Raw genomic sequence first — 13715 nt, forward strand, 5'->3', positions numbered from 1 at the left:
GAACCACAGCCCGGATGACATTTTGATGGCAACCTTGTGAGAAAGATGTGAAGCAGAGGCTTCCAACTAAGCTGCACCAGGATATGTGATAGAAGCTGTTGAGATGATAAATGTTTGAGCAACACAGATTTGGGGGTTGTTATGTGGTAATAGGTCATTAATACAGATTTTGGTACCAGGAGTTGGGTTTAAACCTCTGAAACCTTCTATAATTCCTCCAGTAGGAACTAATATCTCCCTTTCAATGTTACTAGAATACATTATGCGCGCAGTATTTTTGGAAAATTTCAAATTTTGTCTTCTTTTGTTCTCAGTTTTATATGACTTTTCTCCCATATAAAATTATAAACTTCCTTGAGGTCAGGTGTTATGCCATATTAAACTTTGAACTCCTTTCCCCCACGGTTTTAGCAACAGGGTTTATGTAGTAAAAGCTAATAAATATTTGTTCAGTTGAATTTGGTGAGTGTATTTAGTCATATTTTAATGAACCAAGGTTAGTAAAGAAGAACAATTGGCCAATTCATGATGAAAGGTTTTACAGCTCTTGAGTTTTGTCAAGAATTAGTGAGTATTAACTCTGGAGGTTTACTCAGGGACATCTTCCCAAATATTTCTTGACATTCTTATTTTGGGGGGGAAGTGGATTGTAGGAAAAACATGGTATTGATGAACTCTCAATAGACTTAAGTAATATTTTTCCAGGGTAGAATCTGAAGAACCTTAGATTTTGTTATGTGACAGTATCCAGTAGCCTATCAGAATCGTGAGAGTGTTTTTGACTTAAAAATGATAGCCACCTGGATAACCTCACAGCATCGATTTGTCTTCAGGGGTTATGTTTTCTTTACTAAAGGGTTGAATGTGGACATTAGTTTGCTACACTATGTAGGGCTCAAAAACTCACAAATTACTTTTGTGATTTGGTACTGCCATGCAGTAGAAAGTGATGGGTTTGCGGTGACACAGTTCTGCTTTGAATTTTGGCTGAAGAATTTATTTGCTGTTTCGCCTTGGGCAAGTTACTTAGTCTCTTTGAGTATTCCACATATATTTGATGACACAGTAGACCACAAGCCATGGGTTTTGAGGAATAATTGAATATATGTATGTTTATATATAAACACACACACACACACACACTGACCAATTGTTCTTCTTTACTAACCTTGACATATATATATATATATAATATACATATATGTATTATATATATATTTATATATATTGAGAGAGAGACTATATATGCGTGTATATATAGTCTAATACATAGAGATTATATGTAGAGTCAATCTATCCTATATCTATTATCTATCTTTCTAGAGAGAAAGAGCTTACTATAGTGTATGATAATCATAAATTATTAAATAATAGCTGAATAACAGACTGTCTAAACTATCTAGCCTAGTTCATAACATCAAAACATTCCTTCTATTTTCACTGCGTATTCTCATGGAATTCATGGCCCTCATTCATTTTAAGCTGACTCATAGATTGAGGAAAATCTCCCTCATTCCATCTGTGATTTTAGTTTAGTTTTAAATGCATTGCTATAAATACATTTAATTATTCCCTTCGTTTGGTCATCCATTCACCAGATATTATTGGGTCCCCATCAGAAATGAGAGACTCTTTAGTTTCACTCCTCTGAATTTCTGGTGTGTTTGATTGTTTGAAATAATCACTTGATACATGCAGCCTACTAACGTTTATTGTTAGGTATCATATAGTGTGGAAGAAGATTGACTGTAAGCAGTCACTTTGTAGTTATCCAAATTTGATTCAGTTTCCTACTCTTGTTGCCAGCTGTTTTACCTTGGGTGAGTCATTTAATTTGATTAATTTTCACTTTCTTCAACTGTAAAATGAGAGGGAAAATAGCATCTCATAGGATTGCTGTATTGATTAAACATGATATTCACTATAACATCCTGGGCACATGGTCCAACATAGAGTGTTGAACAAAATTTTGTTATCATACAAGTATGATGGGGGTGTATCCTGTTTCACAAGATTTACATGTCCAAAAAAATGTAACTGCACTGTAAACTGCTGAACTCCTTACAAATGTGGATGGTCATTTTTAATAGTGTCTGGGATAGGAACTATTTTTAATACCTCACTAAATTCCCAAGTCTAGCTGTGTAATCAATAGGTGATCAATAAAGGTTTACTGTTGCATATGATGAGGTGTTGGTAATACCAGGCAGGCATCATTTAGTGCTGAACAAGCTGATTCCTTAAGGTATGGATCAGCCAATAAAGTGCTCAATCACCTGCGTGGCCTGTGAGTGCTAGCATCCCAGTGTTTGCCTTTCTTTGTTTATTGCTTCATGGCCTCTCTTATTCCAATAACATCCTATTTTGTCACCAAAAATATTTTGATTCCCAGCAAGGAGTTTGATTCTTTTCCAAAGACAAATAAACACGGGCTTATTTTCATGGTTAAAACACCTACCAGATATTATAGCAGGTTGAGGGTCTGGCCACAGATGAATGGGAGGATCATGCTCTAGGCTCACTTACCTTCCATTAGAGGAGCTGCTGAGTATCCTGGGAGACTAAAGACATCATTCTGTAGACCTTTGGCAAATGTTGAGTTTTAGCTATGGCAGCCATGAAGATGCATAGCTCAAATCTCCTTCAAGAGAGCCTCCTGCCTGGAGCAGAGATGGCTGATAACCCCAGCTGCCCCCCACTATGTGAACTCTGAGACCATGGTTCCCTGGCTTCTTCAGTCAATGGCTGAGTGTGGTGAGGCTCCTAGTGCCTGCCTGTTTTCTGAGACTTAGGACTTCTCCCTTTGGCCTGGATGAGCATTTCTCACAACTGCCCTGCTGCCTGGGAGCCTTCCTACCCACATTTCCTGTGCTCTATCTTTTCACAGGTATCAGACCAGACTTGTGGTCTAAAATCTCTTCATGTCTATTCCTGTTCCCTTTCTGTTTACTCACAAGAAAAGTTAACCCCCAAAATTTACATGTCAAATCCTGCTGTGGCTTCCTGGAAAATCTGTACTGATACAGTTGGTAATACGTTACCGTATTGGAAATACAGCTTCATTCAGTAGGGATGCCATACTGGCCCAATATGGAGCTACTCTACCCATGTCCTCATGTTTCACAGTCTGTGCTCTTGCACTGAGCAAAATATGCCTGTAGTCTCAGTCATGAAAGAACCTGTACATTTACACAGATAAACTTCTCAAATTTTTTAGCACAGTCACAGTCCCCTCAACTCAGATGTGCAATCTATATCTTTGTATCTGCATATTTATTTAATATAACTACATATTTGTGTACATTAACCTGCCAATTATCCTAGAACTCCTGGAAGGCAGTAGCTGTATCCAATTTATATCAATGGGTACCTTTGCCTCTGACATTAAATTTTCTCGATACATGACAAGAAATGTATACAAAATGAGCCCTTCCATAGGGGATCCAAGAAGGATCTGTGAACATTCAGACATAGGTTCAAATCCTAGCTGTGCCGCTTCTTGTTTGTGTAACTTTGGTCTTGTTACTTTCGCCTCTTTGAGCCTCAGTGTTCTCATCTATAAAATGAGTTTTGTGAGGCTATAATGAGAAAGTGTAGTGAACATTCAGTCTCTGGTGCACAGTTGGCTACCTACAATGGATATCAAGATTGAATAAAATTAATTGAAAATTGTTAATTATTGCTGTACATTGCAATTTCCCTCCACCATAAGCACATTTAATAACAACACATACATTACCAAATACCAATGTACTTACATAACTTTTCAAGATCACAGCTTTGAAGGAGATGAACTTAACCTTCATTTGGACTCTGTCCTCTAGGTGATCAATTAATATTTGTTATCCTGCTAAAATAGTATTATTTATTAATGTTAATATCATTATTAATACAATTATATTATAATTAAGGATTATATAATTATGATTATATTATGATTATAGTGTTTAATATTTTAATAATACATATTAATGTTAATTATTGTTAATTACAAAGAATTAGAGTGGTCTTGATTATATTAAAGTACAACAGTGTATAAGAAAGCTGTGTTCTCAGTTGAGTTTCTTTTATAGAAACACACATCTTTATATAGTCTTGCTTATCTGATAGTCTTTATAGGCTTGGGATATCCTGAGTGAAGAGCTCACAGTAATTTGCCCAAGGCCTGTTCTGGTGGCTGTTGCGAAACAGGAAGCAAAGATTGTCTTTAGCTTACCTATCTCCCATATCTTATCTTCCCAAGGTTGGGCTTCTGTGCCTCCCAAGGTTACAAGTGGCTGATGGGATTGAGTTACCCATGTTGATATATTCAGGGGTAAGACTGAAGACAGTTCCCAAGGCCTTTCTTCTCTTTCAGGGTAATGCACAGTTTAATGGTGACCTCCAGATGATGAGGACCTTGTTTTTGTTTTCTAACCAAAATATCCTAGGTCTCATTTAGAATATGTTAGAGCAAACAACTAGGGAATGTATTTTGGGTGTGTGACAACTTTTGTTAGCTCTAAATCATAGCAGAGGCAGCCACATGACTAATCAGATCAGGGTGAATCTGTGTAGTTCTCACCCTGATGATATCAGATCATTTAATATTGCTTGGAAACATATCCTAATTCCTACAGAAACTGGAGTTTTTGATAATTGGATCAAAAGACACATGATTTCTGCAAAATATCCAGTTCTCTATGCTGCAAGAGTGAAAATATGTTCTTCCCAAGTATCTATAATCTCTTACTTATGGTATATAATCCTGAATTATCAAAGAATTAATTAAGATGTCCATGAGTGATAGGCTGCAGCAAGGAAGATTCTGATTCAGAGGGTATTAAACTCACCATGTAAAGTTTTTGACAGCTCAGAAAAACACTGAACCATATGATGTTTTGGTGTGTTCTCTGCAGGAACATAGGATAAACCTCTAAACGACAACAAACAGAAAAGATGAACTTCTGTGTTAACACAGTTTTTAACAACGACTACTGACAAAGTTCTTTCTGTTAGCTAACCCGAATGTTTTGTGCTGCAACTCAAGAATATTTTTTTGTTTACATAATTTTAAAGTACTCTTTGATTTATTGCAGAAAGAATTTTCACATAGTCTTTCCACATAGCAGAAAGAATTTTCACATAGTCTTTCCCCATCTGTTTTTAATTTGCTACTAGAATACCTCTGCCTTCCACTGATCTACTTCCTTAGTTACAGAGCTGCTTTACTCTGCCTTACCTCACAACCCTAGATTCACTTCTAGCTTTGCTTTCTGACTAGCGTACAGGAATGTTCATATGCATATATTTGATAACTCTAACTATTATGTTCAAACAACCATCAAACGCTGATGACATTAGCTCCTAAACATTTCACAATTCTATCCGTATTTCCCCATCAGCAAAATCACTGGCTCAGAGCATACTTTGGTCATTCTTATCCAGAACAGTGGGGAGTCTGAGCTTTTTTTTCTTGCACCCCAACTGATAAACATTATTGAGCCTTGCCTCCAGTTTATATCATTTATTAATGAACTGCTGTATTAATATATTATATACATTATGTAATTAATGCCAGAAGTTGAGAATTTTTGATAAAAATAATTGAAATAAAAAGCATATTTTAAAAACAATCAATCTTACAGAACAAGGTTGTCAATTTTTGAGTTGTATGTTTTTTGAAAACTTTTTTCAGTGGTTGAATTATTTCTGAATCTATATAAAGTTGTAGAAATATCAAGGAAATAAATGTAAACTAAAGCCAAACATTCCCCTGATTACTGCATCATGAAATAAGGTCATTATCTATTTAATAATTTTAGAAGAGTATTGTAAACTTTCTCCATGGAACTTCACCAAATCCTTTCATTAATAGCTGTGCATAGTTTTGTTTCAAATAATATATTTATAATTCATATTTGTTTTCTTTGTTTTCATTACATATAGATGGTAAATTCAATGCCATGTTACTTTATCAACATCAATATGGGCATGCTTGATTCCATTTGTGAAACTCAAACAGAAATTCTTTGTACTAGAGTAAGAATTATTTTTTAATGAAGTTTTTGTGTTAACAACTTCATCAACTCTCATTTTCTAACTCCTTTAGAGTATTATGAAATTATGAAATAATTTTAAGTGGGTGCACCTTTATATCATTTGTGATTTTAATGCTGTATATAACTCTCTGGGTAGAGATGACATTCATTCAGCAAGTGATTTCTTCACAAATTAATAATTTTTATCGATGTTGATCTAAATAGGGTTCTATATTTACCCATATATTTAACTTTACCTAAAGAACTTGATGTTTTCATATGGCTTTGAGTTGCTGTCTAGCATTCTTTCATTTAAACTTGAAGGATTCCCTCTATATCTCTTATAGGGCAGGTCTGGTGATAATGAACTCCCTCAGCTTTTATTTATCAGGCAATGTGTTCATTTCGTGCTCATTTCTGAAGCACAGTTTTGCCAAATACACAATTCTTGGTTGACAGGTTTTTTTGTTTTTGTTTTTGTTTTTTGTTTTTCTTTCAGTACTTAAAAATATCATCCTATTGTCTTCTGGTCTACAAGATTTCTGCTGAGAAATCTGCTGATAATCTTATTGAAAATCTTTTGTGTATGATGAATGACTTTTCTCTTGTTACTTTCAAGATTCTCTCTTTGTCTTTGTCTTTTGAAAGTTTGATGAGAATATGTCCTGTTGTGATCTCTTTGAGTTTATCCAACTTGTACTTCATTGAGCTTCTTGCATTTGTATAATTATGTCTTTTCTCAATTTGGGGAAGCTTTTTAGCAATTATTTATTTTAATAAGCTCTCTCCATATTTTTTTCTTCTCCCTCTGGAACTCCTGTAATGTGTATATTGGTCTTCCTATGGTGGTCCCTTAAGTTCCTCAGGCTCTGCTCTCTTTTTTTAATTCTTTCTTTTTTTCTATTTTTATCCTCAGACTAAATAGTTTCAAATGCCTTGTCTTCAAGTTCACTGATTCTTTACTCTGTTTGAGTTGCCCTTGAACCTCTATTTCAAGGTATCTTTCAATTTAGTTATATTTTTCAGATCCAGAATTTGTGGTTTTCTCTTTTTATAATTTCTATCTCTTTGTTAATATTCTCATTTTGTTCAAATATAATTTTCCAGATTTCCCTTATGTCTTTTTCTGTGATTTCTTTTAGCTATTTCAACATGTTAAAGACAGCTGTTTTAAAGACCTTGTTTAGTAAGTCTGAAGTTTGCGTTTCTTCAGATACTTTCTGTAGATTTATTTTGTGACTTTGAATGGGCCATATTTTCCTGTTTCATTGTATGCTTTGTAATCTTTTGTGGAAATTTGGGCATTTGGAACAAAAGAAGCCATCTCTCCCAATGTTTGCTGACTGGATCCATGCCAAGGGGATGACCTTCACTAATAACTTCAGGGAAAAGGTTTAACGTCCTGTGAGATCTTTTCTGTGCATGAATCTTCTCTGAACCTGTGTATGTGCCTTGCTCCCAGTTTCCCAGTATACATGGCTACTTTTAAAAGTCTTAATTTTCCTAGGCGTCTCACCTCTGTTTCTTCTTGGGGCCTTAGGTGTTCTATTGTATCCCTCTGCCATTAAACTCTCGTGCCCAGGTGTATGCCAGTCTAGTCTCCTTGCAGTTCTCACAAGTCATGCGTACTGCTTCCTGCTGCTTTTACTAGCTTAGTATCTGAGATACTTTTGTCCATCTGTGTTCCAGGTTAAGTGACACATACACCAGTCCTCAGGCAACTTGCAGACAAGTTAGGAGTTACAAATTTGGCTTACTCTGTTCTCTCCAGTCACTGAATGGGACTGGGGACTGACTGATCTGCTGCTTCCTTCAAACTGGATGGGATAAGTGTGAGTAAAATCTCCATGAAATTTTCTACCATTTTGTATGTGTTTTTTTCTTGATAGAGTGTGCTTCAATTATTGTAGATTTTGAATGATTTCCAGAATGTCTATAAAGATATTTCAGTCAGTTTCAATTTGTTTACTTAGTGGTTCCATGGGGGAATTAGGACCTGCAGCTTCCTAGTTCCCTTCTTGCTGATGGGACCAATTTCAGAATTTTAGATAAATCATGATAGAGACCCCTTTGAAATACCCCTTTTCTCCTCCATGGCTGAACTCTTTGCTGGGTTCTCTGATATAGCTGGTCCAGTGGGGCTTCCATATTCAACTCCTCTACGGCAAACATTCAGAACCATTAACTCTGGGCAGCTCTTTTCCTCTAGATAGAGGTTAATTTGAGGAGTTTTTGTTTCTTTCTTCCAATGGTAAAAAGAAGGACCTGTTCAGGCAGAGACGACAACCTGCTCTAGAGGATTCTTCCCCTTGGTTTGGTGTGTGTGTGTGTGTGTGTGTGTGGTGGTGGTGGGAAGTCAGATAGAGATGGGATGAACTGGGTAGGGAAATTGCTGGAGCAGAATAGGAAAAGGGACCAGGTGGGTTGTAGGCCAAAATTTCAGGAGTAGGAATTTGGAAAGGGCAGAGAAAGCAGAATGGTGAACAAAAGTATTGACTTATGTTCAAAATAATGCTATTTTCTCTGTTTTCCCTCACATTCTTAATATTACAAGATAACATGTTCTACTAAAAATACTGTATGACAGTCTGATTTATCTTTTTATTCCCAGTATCTAACAGGGTATACCAAGCACTTAATTGGTGCTCAGTATTTGTTGAACTGGAACAACAATTACCTAGCCTTAAAAGTGGTTCCAAATGCAGGCTTTTAATATATACTTTTCCCACAAGAAACTTATTTTGTATTCCCAAATATTGTTACATGAGCTTGTCCATAAATAATATGACAATTACTTAAGGCTGAAGTATATATAAAAATATTTTCAAATGCATGTTACTTTCATGTTTGTGACGTCTGAGGAGATGATGAGGATGATGAGTACTATTTTTTTGTGATATAAAATTTTCCAATTCTTCTCCTATTGTGTTTTTCTCCTTCTCAATCAATCGATCAGTTATTTGTATCAGGATTTTTCAAGGTGCTATAAGACATATTAAAAATGTCATAGCTCTGGTCCTAAAAGAACAGTACAATATATCTGCTCACCTCATTTCAATCTCATTAGGTAATGAGATTATTTCTTCTATTTGGGAGTTTCTATTCTATTAAACTGCTGTCCAATTTTCTTCTGGCTTTTGGTGAGTGAGATATAGAAGAAGGTGGAAGAATACCATAACGTTTCTCTTGACAGACAGCCTTGTGTATAGGAACTAGCCTTGGACTTAGCAGAATATCTAATTTTAGTCTTAACTTGTTCACTCTCCATGGATGTGTCCTTGTTCAAGGACATTTAACTCTTCATTTCCTAACTTATAAAATGATGATAATCCCAGTTGCTTTAAATTCCTTAACAGAGTTTTTAGCTTTTAGGGGGTTCCAAGGGAGATCTTGTGTGAGAAGATAATATGCAATGTAAATTGTTGCAATGGTCTTTCCTGGGACACTCCCTTTTGTTGTACTTTCTCTGTTGGATGAAACAGAAACTTGATATTTTGGAGGGCAGAAATTGGCAGCAATTAATGTCCAAAGTGGTTGCCCATGGAGAACATGTGTTGTCAACAAATCTTTGTATGTTGGAAATAGGAATATTTGGAGGTGTGTGTGTGTGTGTGTGTGTGTGTGTGTGTGTGTGTGTTTGTGTGCATGTGTTATTAGATCATGTCCTTCCCCTGGTCACAATCCTCCAGGGACTTTCCAAACCATTTAGCATAAAATCCAATGTCCTTTCTATGGCCTTAAAAACTCTTTCTCTTGCTTCAAACTTATTTCCCCCTCACTCCACTTCTACATCTTTGCTGTTTCACAAACATTCCAAGCCTATTGGCTGCTCAGGGGCTGCATATTTCTACTCCTCTTTCTATGAGGCTCTCAACCTTGCCAGTTGCAAGACTTACCCTTTCTCTATATCCAGATTTCTACTCAAAGGCCACCTCTTCTGGGAGGCCTTCCCTTGCCATCTATATAAAATAGTATCCCCCGTCTCTCTAGTCCCATGACCCCAATTTACTTTCATTCATAGTCTTTAATTAATGCTACCTCTCTTTGTTTTACATATAAACTTTTTATTATTTGTATTCCCTATTAGACTGTAAACTGCAGGAAGGCAGGGACCTTGCCTGTTATTTTTTCAGATGTATGTTTAGTGTCTGGCATATTGTAGACACTCAGTAAATACATACTGAATGAAATAAATGACTCGCTGAATGAATAAATGTGAGTATCAAGTCCATAAACTCTACATAAGATTTGTAGAGTCTATACTTGTATAAGTCTATATTTTCAGCAGTGCTATTTCTTGTAGATTAAGTACCTGATCACAGTTAATAGCACTTAGCTTTTCCCACTTTTTATAATGGCCTACTCTTTTGCTCTTACCTCAAAAGTCTGGATGGATTCTTTTAAGCCACTGCTTTGAAGACATTTGTATATTTTTCTAAAGATGTTTAATGAGTTGGAAATAACCATGCATGAAGCAGTTTTAGTGTAGCCTTTACAAAGTTAGTTTTTGCAGTTTAGAATACTTGTTAGATAACTCACTGGAGAAAAATGTACTCACTTGTATCAGATGTTTCTATTGCAGATGATTTTTGAAGCTACTTTTTAAGTTACTTAAAATATGTGATGAGACCCAGATCCCCAGAAGACTGAAACCCAAACTAGGCTCATGTGGAACTCACCGAACAGTTTTGCTGGCGGTATCACCACATAGGCTGTTAGAAGTAATTCTACATATGAGGCAGTGGCATAGATGCCGAGGTTGAGGAAAGCCAAACTAATTGTAATTAGTGAGATTCCAGATTTTAGTGCCCTAAACACTTATGAGAGTAGCTGCCCTATAAGCAGAAGAAAATTGAGAAAATAGGGAGTTATAGAGACATTAGTACAGTTGTGTTGGCTCTTACTTGGCTTCCACGGCAGTGCTGAGTTTTGTATTACTGCAGTAATTTTTCAGCTATAGGATGTAAGACAAACTGTGCTGAGATACAAAGGCAAGGAGCAAAAGACACAAGTCTGTATTTCTCTGTTAGGTAGAGACTTGAATGTTTATAAAACATGTAGTTAAACAGGTGCAGCTGTGTTTACTCCTTAGTTAAAAGTAAAACCTTTGCACTGACACGTGGAGATTTTACAAAGGGAAGAAGTCACTTTCAAAAATTTTATTAAAAAAGTGTGTAGAGTGAAAGGAGAGGAATCATGCAAATATATTTCTTTGTAGTCTGTGTTTGCATCTTCATATAATTTGAGAAGAACAGTTTACTCCTAGGTTTGCCTAGGAAAATACTTACCCTAATTTTCTTTGATTCCTCCTTTTAGGAAAGACAAACAACTTTGAAGGACACATTAGCCTGACATGCGAGGAAGTTACTTGCTGAGCTCTGATATGACAATGGAAAGCATTGCTATGAGCCAATCAGGTCCTGCCTGTGGAGATGTTTTTGTTTGAAACATTTTCACACATACTTATTTAATAAAGCTTTTGTTTTACTGACATTGGAAAGCACTGTACTGCATTATGCTGTGATTTTGAAGTGACAGTGTCAGTGAGACTAGGGTAAAATATTTGAAGTGAATTGAGGCTGAAAACGAAAGCTTTGTTTTTGTTTGGTTAGGAAGGGAAAGTTATGTTTAACATTTATTTTCCCCGTCCTGCTCCCACCACTGGAAAACAAAAGCAATCAAAACAACAAAAGAATAACAACTGCAAAACCAAATTTGTGTCTTCCTTGCACTGTATTTAGTGAGAGAATGTCATCTCAGATATATTTCTGCATTTCTTGATGAAATAAGAACATTGTCTCAAGTTCTTCTTATGACAGGCACTTTGTATTTAATAGTCAATAAATAATAGAGTCAGTCTAGTTATAACTTGACATTCTGAAAAGTGTCTATTTAAACAGGATGAAGTGATATATACCACGAAAGAACAGTGCCTGTTATCAGGGTTCCTGTGGGAGATCCAATTCATAACACATTTCTTCCCCACAGCTAAAATGTATACTTAAAACTTAGCGGTTGAAAGAGTGAGGCAAGAAGGCATGGTGATAAACCAACTGCAGTCCAAACTGGCTCTAACTCTGCCATCGGCGTTCTTACTGACTTTGGCGCACCAGGAACCTAGGCACAGCTTTATCTTCTCCATCTAATAGAATGAGAGGCTTCACTGCAGTACGTCTCATAGGTCTTTCCGTTCTAACACTTTATAAATCACTTTATTTTAGAAAATGGATAATTCAAACACCATGGTTAGTCATTTAATAATATATCAATAGAATTTTGTTCTCCATATTTGTATCTATGTGTACGTGTGCAAATAGATTATATGTTTGAGAGTTATTTAATATTACTTAAAATATTACTGACCTTTGCATTCGTGGAAGGGTGGATAAATGTAGTTCTCTTAACATTGCTCTCACAGTTCCGTTTTTTCCCCCCATCATAGCACTCATGATATTTGGTAATTATTTAATATGTTCTTGTCATCCATTGAATTCTGCTGATGCCTTTCTTTCATAATATATTACAGTTTCTCCCATCTTAAAAAATTTTTTTTTCAATCCCAGAATAATCGTTATCTTCTAATACTCTTTCCCTTCAAATCCTAGAGTAGTATTTCATACTACTTTATTGTTTACTTTCTTTATGTTTCAATTACCAATCAGATGTCACTACTCATTAGACACACGGACAAACAAACAAACAAGCAAACAAACAAAAAAAACTTCTTAATGGCACTTGACGCTGTCATGTACACTGTACATATTTTAAATTTGTTTGCATTCATTCATCATTCTCAATATTCTTTGCAGGCTCTCCAACTTGAAGTTAAATGATATGTTGGTATTTTCTGGAATTGAGGTTTGGCCTCTTTACACTTTCTCCCAGGCTCCCAATTTATATACTTCAGTTCCATGACCATCAAGAGACTTATATTTCCCAGATTATTGCCTGTAGTTAAGTTATTGCTCATAAACTCTACCTGTCTTCTGGTCAAATCTACCCAGACATCTCCTGGCACTTCTGTCTCAACATGTTCAAAACAGAAATAATGGTATCTCTTCCCTACTTCCCAAGTCAGATATTTGAAAGCTTCCCAGATGTTTTTCCTCCATGTTACCCTCCTAACCCAGTCCCTAGGCCCTAAACTTAGACTCTGCCCTCTCCGCTCTCCAAACTTATTGAAATTGCTTCATTTCAGATTTTTATCATTTCACACTAGAGCTACTATGTTGATGTTTTATCAAGTTTCTCTAACTTTCTCCCTCCCAGGCATTCACCATAGTTTAGTCAGTTAAATTATTTAAAACTACAGATATCATCATGTACTTTACCTATTAAAACCTGTAATGTTTGCTGTTGCCTTTCAGACAAGTCCAAGCATTAGGAAATGAAAAGCCCTTTCTTTTCTGTACCTGCTTCTCCAAATTCGTCCATTGGACTTCCTCCACAGGCTCTCAGAAGCTGTACTAGAGGGATACACACTACTTACAATTCTCCGAACATGGCATGCTGTTTATATCTCTATTCCTATACTGTTTCCTTTACCTGGAGTACCCTGTACCCACGATCAGCCTGGGAATCTCCTATTCATCTTACAAGACCCACTATATGAACCTTTTTATGATACTTGCCATAAGCACAAGTGATTGTTTTCTCCTTGAGTTTTCCCCATTCTTTGTTCAGACCACATTTATC

This window comes from Rhinolophus sinicus, linkage group LG01 (assembly GCF_036562045.2).
Source record: "Rhinolophus sinicus isolate RSC01 linkage group LG01, ASM3656204v1, whole genome shotgun sequence".
NCBI classification, from domain to species: domain Eukaryota; kingdom Metazoa; phylum Chordata; class Mammalia; order Chiroptera; family Rhinolophidae; genus Rhinolophus; species Rhinolophus sinicus.